The 11,225-nt window shown below is 39.6% G+C and overlaps 1 pseudogene; it reads right to left on the reverse strand.

Annotated features, from left to right (window-relative positions):
• Positions 1-10: 10 nt before the first annotated feature.
• LOC111369153 lies at positions 11-2,786 on the reverse strand (annotated as a pseudogene).
• Positions 2,787-11,225: the final 8,439 nt, after the last annotated feature.

Raw genomic sequence — 11,225 nt, forward strand, 5'->3', positions numbered from 1 at the left:
GTAATTTTTTCTAGTGCTCAATTTGAGTTAACATGCATCTAACTTCCTTCCTGTTGAGCCGCACTTTCAGATTATTCACGGTGCAATAACAAGCAATCTTGAGAACCAAAAGAATCTGCTCTTCGTATCCATTTCCGAGGAGTCTAGGATCAATTGTCCTTTTCGGTGTAAGTGTTATGCCGTAGGCCAATCAACCTTGGACATAAATGCTTTTGATATATAATTGATGCAATTTTATGATATATCCATTATTTAATTAATATTCAATTATATTAAATAATAGAGTCCGTAGATTCAAGTTTCAATAATTTGTTAATCATAAGGAGTTGTGATTGTGAGATACAAATTATGCGTGATTGAATCTTAAATAATCCATGGTCGTAAGTAATAACGAGATACGAATATCATTAGTACAGATAAACTACCATGTGTGGCATTTCTTACTTGCGAAATAAGTAGCTGATCTCATAAGTTAAAGTGTGGTGACACTTAAGTGAACACGTGGATGTTTTGTTATAGAACAAAACATTGGAGACCCGTTGAGAGATTTCGCATGGATAACTATCCGAGTGTCTGTGGTTAATCTCTAACATTCAATAGAGAAATTGGTCCTTTAACTTGAGGTCATCATAGTGCCTTATATGAGGATAGTCATACTTTGGCGGTGTTGGATGTTGTTCTTTCAAGTGCCACTAATATGACATCATTCGGGTATGTCAAGAATCATATGAAGGTTTGAATGACCAATAGAGAATCCTTCACTCTTAGATAATAAGGATTATGTCTGCATTTCATCTAGTTAAGTCAATAACGAAATCATTGGCCAAGGTGTACTCATAAGTCAAAAAAGAGTTTATGACTTATATTGACTTAATAGTGGAATGAAAGATATGATCGATAATTAAGATTGACACACTTCTATATCTCGTAGTTGATTGGATCATATTGACGAATGCATTATATTTTCACGGTAAACGAACAAGTTTGGTTTTGTCATACCACGTGACATTTCCCGTCACATATATTGCCATGACACATTGCTAGATGTCAATTTGGAATGACGAATGTAAATTGGTGATAAATTAAAATGGTGTTTTAATTTATCAATTTTGATTAGATCAAAATAATATTTCATATCGTTAGGCATCGTGATTGGGAACTTGATAGGTCGCGCACAAAAGGAGAACGGGAAGATTTTAATTTGTCAATTAATTAATTTAACAAGCGTTTGATAAATTAATTAATTGGATTGCTTATTTAAAGGCCCAAATTAATTAATTGGAATAATTAAATCTTTGACCAGGATAGAAGACGGGCCGAGCCCGTTTGGGCTTGTATAAATATGTGGCTAGGATTTTGGATCTGTAGAGAGAATTCATATTATTCTTGCTAGCACAAGAAAATCCTAATCCTACAATCCTGTTCTCTGTGTCGATCACCGTTAGAGGATGGACAATTGGATAATTGTGAGGCAGATCAAAGTTACTGGAACAAAAGGAAAAACAAAAAGTTTGCAGAATTCTTCAAAGGTATTATTTTCTATCACAATTTTTATTTAAACACAAAGGGATCCTTGGTGGGAATTGAAATTTGTTTTTATTTCTGCTACGCATGTATAAGTAGATTCCCAAGATTTGGATCATCAGATATCATCACATTTCTCATCCACTCCATTAAATTCATTTCGCCTGTGTGTTCGAAGAAGTCGTCCCTTGGGAACTTTCCCATCGCCAGAACGCAAAGCACTATGCTAAAGCTATATATATCACACTTCACAGTGAACTTAAATGTTTGGTTGTACTCCGGGGCAATGTATCCCGCCGTTCCGACCACATTTGAAGTTGTAACGTGTGTATTAGCTTCAGGCATGGCTTTTGCAAGCCCAAAATCCGTAATTCGGGCTTCCATTTCATCATCAAGAAGGATATTAGCCAGCTTGAGGTCTCCGTGAGTAATAGGTAGGGTATAATTCAAGTGTAGATACTTGAGGGCCGAAGCTACTCATATGACAACCTTGTATAGTGCGAGCCAGTCTAATTCTGTCTCCTTGTCGAGACAGCTTGGAGAACATCTTGTAGACTACTATTCTTCATGTATTCATACAAAGATAATAGCAGTCAGGCCGTGGCAAATGGGATAATACACAAGTATATTCCTATGTCTGATTTGACCCACCGTCTGAATTTCTGACCTAATCTGTCGCATCTTCTTGTTCAGATGTTTGCTATTAGCAAGCTCTTCTGCATCTCGAGAAGGCTGAATTATCTTCTTTATAGCAATTTCCTTTCCATTGTTCCTGATAAATTTGACTTGTAAACTTCTCCACATCTACCTCATCCGATAACATTCAGTCCATTCAATCTATCATCTTTCTCGAGAACAAGTAGGTCCTCTGGATTCTTGGTCAACAGACTAAAAATTGCCAAACTTCTGTCTCTCTTATGTCCTTTGATCAAGAATGTGATAAACTCGAAGAGAAAAAACAATACCAATCCCGAAGGACTACTAGCAATAGTTTCGACTAGTAATTCGATTACCCAACCGAATAATTTCCTCTTCGTCTTCTTATGCTTATGTTGTGTTGTCGCCATGGGAGACAAAGCTTCAGCATGACTACCATTAAGGCCTTCACTCGAAAAAGGGGCCATTGCCCTTGCAGATGTATGGTTTCTCTCTATTGATTTCTCAGAAGGATCAAGACTCAGTTTTGATTGAACAAGAACGATTAGAGTGAAGAAGCAGAGAAATAAAAAGTGGGATTTTGAAGGAATGGAAGTGGAAGTCATTCAGTGATTGAAAGGAAAATACGAACGGTGGTGCTTGGTCAGGGATAAAGCAAGGAATTAATGATACATGGGACAAAAATTTAGAAATTTAATGTATGAATAAAATTCATCTTTGGCAATACCAAAACATGAATATACTGTTGGTATGTGTGAGAAAGAGGTGCAGGGAGTCAGGCGCCATGGCGCCCAAATTGAGAAAAATGGACCAGTGATGCGAGCGCCATGGCGCCCAAGGCTCTGCACGAAACTTGGCGCCATGGCGCCCGATTCAATTCTATATATAGCTGGTGTTTTCCCCTTCATGGTACACCCGATTTTAGAGAGAAAAGTGAGAGAGCTTGGATTGAATTTAACAAGTAAGAGGTTGTTCTTCTTGGGTATAAATTCAAAGCTATTTTCTTTTCTTGGGGATTAACTTGAGGCTTGTTCAAGCAATCCAATCCATTGTTCTTCATTTATATATTGAAAATCATTTCTTCCCCAATTTCTTATTTTTCAAGTGGTTTGGGATTTTTTCACATTTCAAGTTTGTTTGATCTTGGGCAATCTTTGGGAGGTGTTTTCCCAACAATTTGGTATCAGAGCTTCTTCTTAAATCAAGGTGGTTAAGCTTCGATTTTTGGTGAGTTGCTTGAACTTTGTTGTGCACACAAGGTGTTTGTGAAAATTCCCAAGTGAACTTTGGTGGTTTATTTTCGGTAAACAAGTAGATAAATCATGTCTACTAGAGAAATGGTGAAGATTGGGAAGTATGAGATAGAGAAATTCAATGGGAAAATGATTTTTCATATTGGAGAATGCAAATGAAAAATTTGTTGATTTCTCAAAAGTTGCACAAGGCATTGGCGGGAAAGGAGAAGAAGCGCGTTGATATGTCGGACGAGGATTGGGAAGAGCTAGATCTTGAGGCACGAGCGTCTATCATTCTATGCCTTGAAAGAGATGTTGCTTTCTTGGTTGATAGTGAGGTAACGGCGGCGGAGGTGTGGACAAAGTTGGAGGCGAATTTCATGACGAAGACTCTAACAAATTGGATCTATTTGAAGTCCAAATTGTATACTTGCAAGATGGATGAAGGTACACCAATTCGGGAGTACGTCAACAAGTTTGATAGGATCATATCGAACTTGAAGGACATTGATGTGGAAGTAGATGATGAGGATCAAGCACTTCTACTAATTCTTTCATTGCCAAAATCTTACGAGAACCTAGTACAAACATTAATGCTTGTGGGTGATAAACTTGTGATGGAGGACACTAGAACGTCACTTCTAGCTGATGATCTTCGAAAGATTGCAACTAGTGGCATGTCTACCATTGGTAACAAGGAGCAAGCTCAAGGATTGTTTGTAAGGGGTAGAAGCAATGTGCGACCAAAGGGCAAGGGAGAAAAATCTAGATCGAGTTCGAGACCTCTTGCGGAAATGTCTTGTTTCAACTTTGGCGAGCTCGGGCATTTCAAGGCAAATTGTACTAACAAAAGGGGTTCAAAGAAGAACAATAAGAACAACAACAATGGAAAAGTGCAAGTCAAGTAAGAGGTAAGCTATGCCTCGGAAGGAGGGGAAAACGATGAGTGCTACACCATCTCTTGTGATGAAGATACCTCCGGTAAGTGGATTCTTGACTCTGGATGCTCTTACCATATGTGTCCAAATAGGAAGTGGTTTACTACCTATAGAAGCACTGATGGTAGAACCGTGTTGATGGGTAATAACCATTCCTGTAAAACGGTGGGGCTCGGTTCAATTAGAATCAAGATACATGATGGAGTGGTTAGAACATTGATAGATGTTAGACATGTTCCTGATTTGCGGAAGAACCTTATCTCTGTTGGTGCCTTAGATTCCGGTGGTTGCAAGATTGTAACATGGAATGGAGTAAAGAAGGTTGTTCGTGGTTCTTTGATTGTGATAAAGGGTATTCGTGAAGGCAATCTCTATGCTCTTCAAGGTACTACAGTTACAGAAGATGTAGCGGTTGGAACAAGTGGAAGTGGTGGAGACCCATGTGAGTGCACTCGGCTACTCGGCTATGGCATAGGAGGCTTGGGCATATGTCTGAAAAGGGGCTAGATTTGTTAGTCAAGAAAGGTTTGTTAAAGAACTTGAAGAAGCATTGTATGGATTTTTGCGAGCATTGCGTGTACGGTAAAGCACACCGAGTTCAGTTCCAGCCAAGCAAACATAGAAGCAGAGGCATTCTAGACTATGTGCATACGGATGTATGGGGTCCGGCTTCTGTCACTTCCAAAGGTGGTTCTAGGTATTTTGTTACATTTGTTGATGATTATTCTAGATATGCTTGGATTTATTTTTTGAAGCATAAGAATGAGGTATTCGACACTTTCAAGAAGTGGAAAGCAATGGTTGAAAACAGAACAGGAAAGAAATTGAAGACACTGCGATCTGATAACGGTACTGAGTATACAAATGGTGCTTTCAAGGAGTTCTGTAGTAAGGAAGGCATTTCGAGACATTGGACAGTTAGAAATACACCGCAACAAAATGGGGTCGCGAAAAGACTGAATCGCACATTTCGAGAGAAATCGATGTATATGCGATCCTATGCTGGTTTGGGCAGAGAATGGTGGGCAGAGTCGGTTGCAAATGCTTGCTACATAGTGAACCGATCTCCACATTCAAAGTTAGATGGAGATATACCTCACAGGGTATTGACAGGAGAACATGCAGATTATGAGAAACTCAGAATATTCGGATGCACAACCTACTATCATGTCAACGAGGGAAAGCTTGATGCGAGGGCCAAGAAGGCTATATTCTTGGGGTATGCGGCAGGTGTAAAAGGCTATCGCCTATGGTGTGTAGAGGATTCTAAGTTCATAATCAGCAGAGATGTTACTTTTGATGAGAACTCCATGGTAGCTTCGTTGAAAGTTACAGTGCCGGGTGGTGATGATGTTGAGACTACAAAGTCTGAAGTTGTTGACATAGAACCTAGAGATCAACCTGGTTCTAGGCATGTTCAAGAGAAGCATCATGCAGACACTCAAGATGAGAGTGATGATGGGCTTGAAAAAGAGGCGGTTCAGCAAGAGAATGTACAAGCATAGCAACAACAGCAGCTGGCAGATAACTTGGCTTCCTCTAGGCCACGCCGTACTTACAAGCAAGTTCTAAAGTTGGGGTTAGACGAGCCTTTGAGGCACTATGGGCAGACAAATTTGGTTGAGTATGCACTCTCGGTGGAGGATGATGAGCCTACCACTTTCAAGGAAGCTATTTTAAACAACAATAGTGAGAGTTGGTTGGCAGCGATGGAAGAAGAGATGGAATCACTTCATAAGAACCAAACATGGGAGGTTGTCCCATTGCCCATAGGTAAGAAAGCTATTGGTTGCAAGTGGTTGTACAAAAAGAAAGAGGATCCCACCAAGCTCGGTGGTACAAGATTCAAAGCGAGGTTAGTAGCTAAGGGGTTTGCACAAAGAGAGGGAGTTGACTACAATGAGATCTTTTCTCCGGTGGTCAAGCACACTTCCATTCGGGTGCTATTGAGTATTGTTGCTCATCATGATCTTGAGTTGGAACAGCTCGATGTCAAAACCGCCTTCTTACACGGGGACTTGGATGAGGAAATCTACATGCATCAACCTAAGGGCTATAAGGTTGAGGATAAGGAACGTCAGGTATGTCGTTTGAGAAAATCACTTTATAGATTGAAGCAATCTCCTCAGCAGTGGTACAAGCGATTTGACTCCTTCATGCTAAAGCATGGTTTCTCCAGAAGTGAGTATGACTGTTGTGTTTATATTCGAAAACTTCGGAGAGGTAACTATATCTATCTTCTATTGTATGTAGATGACATGCTTATCGCTTCGAAAAGCAAGGTGGAGATAGATAGGTTGAAATCTCAACTTGGTAAATAGTTTGAGATGAAGCATATGGGGGCTGCTAGGAAAATACTGGGTATGGAGATTAGAAGAGAGAGGACGAATCGGCGAATGTTCTTGAGTCAGAAAGGCTACATTGAGCGGGTTATTGCTAGGTTCGGGTTGCAAGGTGCAAAGTCGGTGGTGACTCCATTGGCTCCACATTTCAGGCTCTCTGGTAAACAGTCTCCTACTATAGCGGAAGAAAAGGCACGCATGGATCGTGTACCTTATGCTAGTGTAGTTGGCAGTTTGATGTATGCCATGGTGTGTACACGCCCTGATATTTCACAGGCGGTTAGTGTGGTCAGTAGATTCATGGCGAATCTAGGGAAGGCACACTAGGAAGCTGTGAAGTGATCCTGATGTACTTAAAAGGTACAGCTGATACGGGTTTATGTTTTGGTGGAGATGCATGTCATATAAGTGGGTTTGTGGACTCGGATTATGCAGGTGACCTAGATAGATGACGATCTACTACTGGATATGTGTTTTCCATACATGGTGCCCCAGTTAGTTGGCGATCGATGTTACATGCTACAGTTGCTCTTTCTACTACAGAGGCCGAGTATATTGCCATGGCAGAGGGAGTGAAGGAAGCATTGTGGTTATGGGGTCTTCTAGATGATTTGGGGATTGAGCATGATTGTGTGGACTTGTGGTGTGATAGCCAGAGTGCGATTCACTTGGCTAAGAATCAAGTTCATCATGCTCGAACCAAGCATATCGACTTCAGGTATCATTTTGTGCGTGATGTTATAGAGGAAGGTGATATTTCACTCTCGAAGGTACACACAAATAAGAACCCAGCAGACATGTTAACCAAAGTGGTAACGGGTAGCAAGTTTCAATATTGCTTGGACTTGCTTCACATTAGTCCATGTTGATATGCCCGAGTGGGCATGGCCCTTCGGGGCGGGGTTGAAATGAGGTGGAGAGTATATGAAGGTGGAGGTGAACTACGGAGGCTTGATCCCGAGTTTTGGGTACGTAGGCAACCATGGTTTGGATGGTGCAGCCGAGTTTGGCGCTTGCTGCTTCTTCTTGTGTTCGTCCAAAATTTGAGGTCTATCAAATGATGTACGAGGTGGAGAATTGTGAGAAAGAGGTGCAGGGAGTCAGGCGCCATGGCGCCCAAATTGAGAAAAATGGACCAGTGATGCGGGCGCCATGGCGCCCAAGGCTCTACACGAAACTTGGGGCCATGGTGCCACTCATAGGCGCCATGGCGCCCGATTCAATTCTATATATAGCTGGTGTTTTCCCCTTCATGGTACACCCGATTTTAGAGAGAAAAGTGAGAGAGCTTGGATTGAATTTAACAAGTAAGAGGTTGTTCTTCTTGGGTATAAATTCAAAGCTATTTTCTTTTCTTGGGGATTAACTTGAGACTTGTTCAAGTAATCCAATCCATTGTTCTTCATTTATATATTGAAAATCATTTCTTTCCCAATTTCTTATTTTTCAAGTGGTTTGGGATTTTTCACATTTCAAGTTTGTTTGATCTTGGGCAATCTTTGGGAGGTGTTTTTCCAACAGTATGTGTTTTAGGGTAAGAAAAACTATACTGCATGTGCTCGTGGAATAGAGGGATAAACCCGAAGTTCTTACTTTGTTTTCCTTCAATATGCTGTGATGAAGTTTCCCAAAAAAAAAAAAAAAAAAGCTACATTATAGAACTTAATCTATAAACCATGACCTACCAGCTTTCAACTGCTTGTTGAACTGATTCATATTTTCATTTTCCAGACTGGCTATAAACTCTAGCTCTTCCAAAGACTTCCTCGATGCCAAATACATCTGGGCAAACATTGGCACAATTCTTGTAGCCTGCACAAGGAAAAAGTATGAGAGATTCTGTCAATTTAAAGGTGTAACAACACACGTAGAGGTCATTTTGAAATGACAAAGGATCATGTACTTTTAGTTCAAATATTGGTATTTTCTTCTTCGATAATTGGGATCAAATAATCCCCGATTTTCAATTCAATGTCACAAAGTATTTTTTTTTATCGGTAAATAAAGATTACTATAGATCAAAACTGTAAAAGTACTCCGGGCATACCCAGGAAAAACAGAATCAAGTGACTCATACAACTACTCCATACATACCTACGCAACAAAAAAGGATGTATAAATGATATGATCTAATAATCCATCACAAAAGTCTCAAATTGAATTAAAACATTTGGATATAAAGAAAACATAACTTTATATACGTGTGTTTTCATTCGTCTAACAATACTTTCCATTTGTGGTCTAAGACATTAAAAAATTCTCCTATTTCTTTCCGTCCAAGTATGGTAGATGATGGTAGCCAATGCAATCATCTTGACCTTACTTTGCCAAGATTTCCTTCTAGCCTTCTTCTTGATCCACTTCAACGCACTAGCAATGGAAAAATAAGTGTTGACATGTTTCCTCTTGCAAGCCACAAAAATCACAAGAGCCATCAATGTTTAGATATGTCAGCTTGTCCTTAGCGAACAATTTAGATTGTGCTCCCAGCCAAAGGATGAAGGAGTGTTTGGGAGTAATGTACGGTCTCCAAACTTTGGTTGTCCAAGTTTTTTTACCCCAACCTGCCTGAAAAACCTGTATGCCGTGTCCATGCAAAAGCCAGCAGATTCGGTCCATTCCAGTAACCTATTAACAACAGTTTGTGGGTTCCCAACTTGTACAGTAATCTGGTCTCGAATTTTTGGTAATCCTTTAATCAGGGGCAAGTCTCTTTTGTGAACAGCACGCTCCTAGAAATCAGTCTCCTTTGAGTACACATTGTTAATCCACTTGACCCAAAATGAGTCTTTCTTCCTATGAATATTCCACAGTGTCTTTGACAGTAGTGCTGAATTCCAGCATTTCAAATCTTTGAAACTAATTCCCCCTCATCTTTCCGTAAGCAAATGTTGTTCCAAGCGACTAATGGTTTCTTAGACCCCCAAAGGAAATTTCTGCAAATGCTAATGATCTTTGAAATAATTGAAGTTGGAATAGGAAAGATAGAGAGCCAAAAGCATTCCATACCTTGAAGGACGGCTCTAACTAGTTTCGTTTTCCCCGCATAAGACAATGATGCTCTAGACCAAGCACAAATGTAGGCCAAAATCTTCTTTAGAAATTAATCATAGGAGCTGATTTTAGGCTTCTTCGCCACTAGATGAATACCCAAGTATCTAAATGGCATAGATCCCTTAGGCATTTTAGTAAGGCCATAAATATTCTCAAGTTTTAGGCCATGCACACCCGCCATATACAAGCTAGATTTATCCACATTTAATTTAAGGCCCGACGTGTCTCCAAATTTATTTAAACAATCCATCAAGATGCCTACCAAAATTTCATTACCTCCAGAGAAGAGCATTAAGTCGTCCGTAAATGCCAAATGAGTAATCTTTAAAGAGCCACTTTTAGGAAGAAAATTATATTCACTATTCTTGGTTGCACGCTTCAACATCCTCGAAAAATATTCAAGCCAAATCACAAATAAGAAAGGGGATAGAGGGTCCCCTTGACGAAGTCCCTTTTTCCCTTTAATAAATCCATGGAAACTCCCATTAAGTGCAATAGAATATGCTGGCATAGTAATACATTTCATCACCCAGTCAATGAAGTTATAATGAAATTCTAAACCTTGAAGCACACTTTTGAGAAAATTCCAATCAACCGAATCAAATGCCTTCTTGAAATCAATTTTAAGAAGGCACCTAGTAGCAACCCTTTTGCGATTGTATTGTCTCAATAGCTCTTGGGCAAGATGTAGATTCTTTGTCATACTTCTACCTTCTACAATTGCGGCTTGTGCTTGGTCCACAATCGTCCCAAGTATAGGTCTTAATCAAGAAGTAAGTATCTTGGTAATAACCTTATAGAACACATTACAATAGGCTATCAGCCTATAATCTCCCACTGAGGTAGACTGATTACTCTTTGGAACCAATGCAATAACCGTGTGGTTAGTTTGCTTAGGAAGAGAGCTAGAAGCAAAGAATTCTTTAACTACCCCCATGAACTCATGACCAACAATATCCCATGAGCTCTTGAAGAAACAAGAGGTGTATCTATCTGGCCCCAGTGACTTGTCACCCCCGATGCTATATAATGCCTCCTTGATCTCTTGCTCGAAAATGTCTCTAACTAGGGCCAAAGCATTCTCTTGAACCACTCTTGAAGATGTCAACATCAATAGGATGTCTCGGACAGTTTTTTCCAAGTAAATCACTATAGAATTGGACAAATTCGTTGGCCACTTCTTTTGATGATGTAGTATATGATACATCTTCTTTAAGTACGGTAGCAATGTAGTTCCTTTTGATATTCCTTTTGGCCATTGCATGTCACAAAGTATTATTTACTTCCACCATGGATAGATTATATGATAATAAAAGAAACAAAATGTATCATTTCGAAGATTGAAAAGTTCTTTTTTCTTTTCCTTTCAAAACAAGTTTTTTTTTTTTTTCAAAAATTAAAATATCAACAGAACGGGCTAAAACTAACCCTTGATTCTTGTAGAATTATGTTCTCAAATGCATACCTATGCAGCT

The sequence above is a fragment of the Olea europaea genome, chromosome 20 (genome assembly GCF_002742605.1).
Source record: "Olea europaea var. sylvestris chromosome 20, O_europaea_v1, whole genome shotgun sequence".
NCBI lineage: Eukaryota > Viridiplantae > Streptophyta > Magnoliopsida > Lamiales > Oleaceae > Olea > Olea europaea.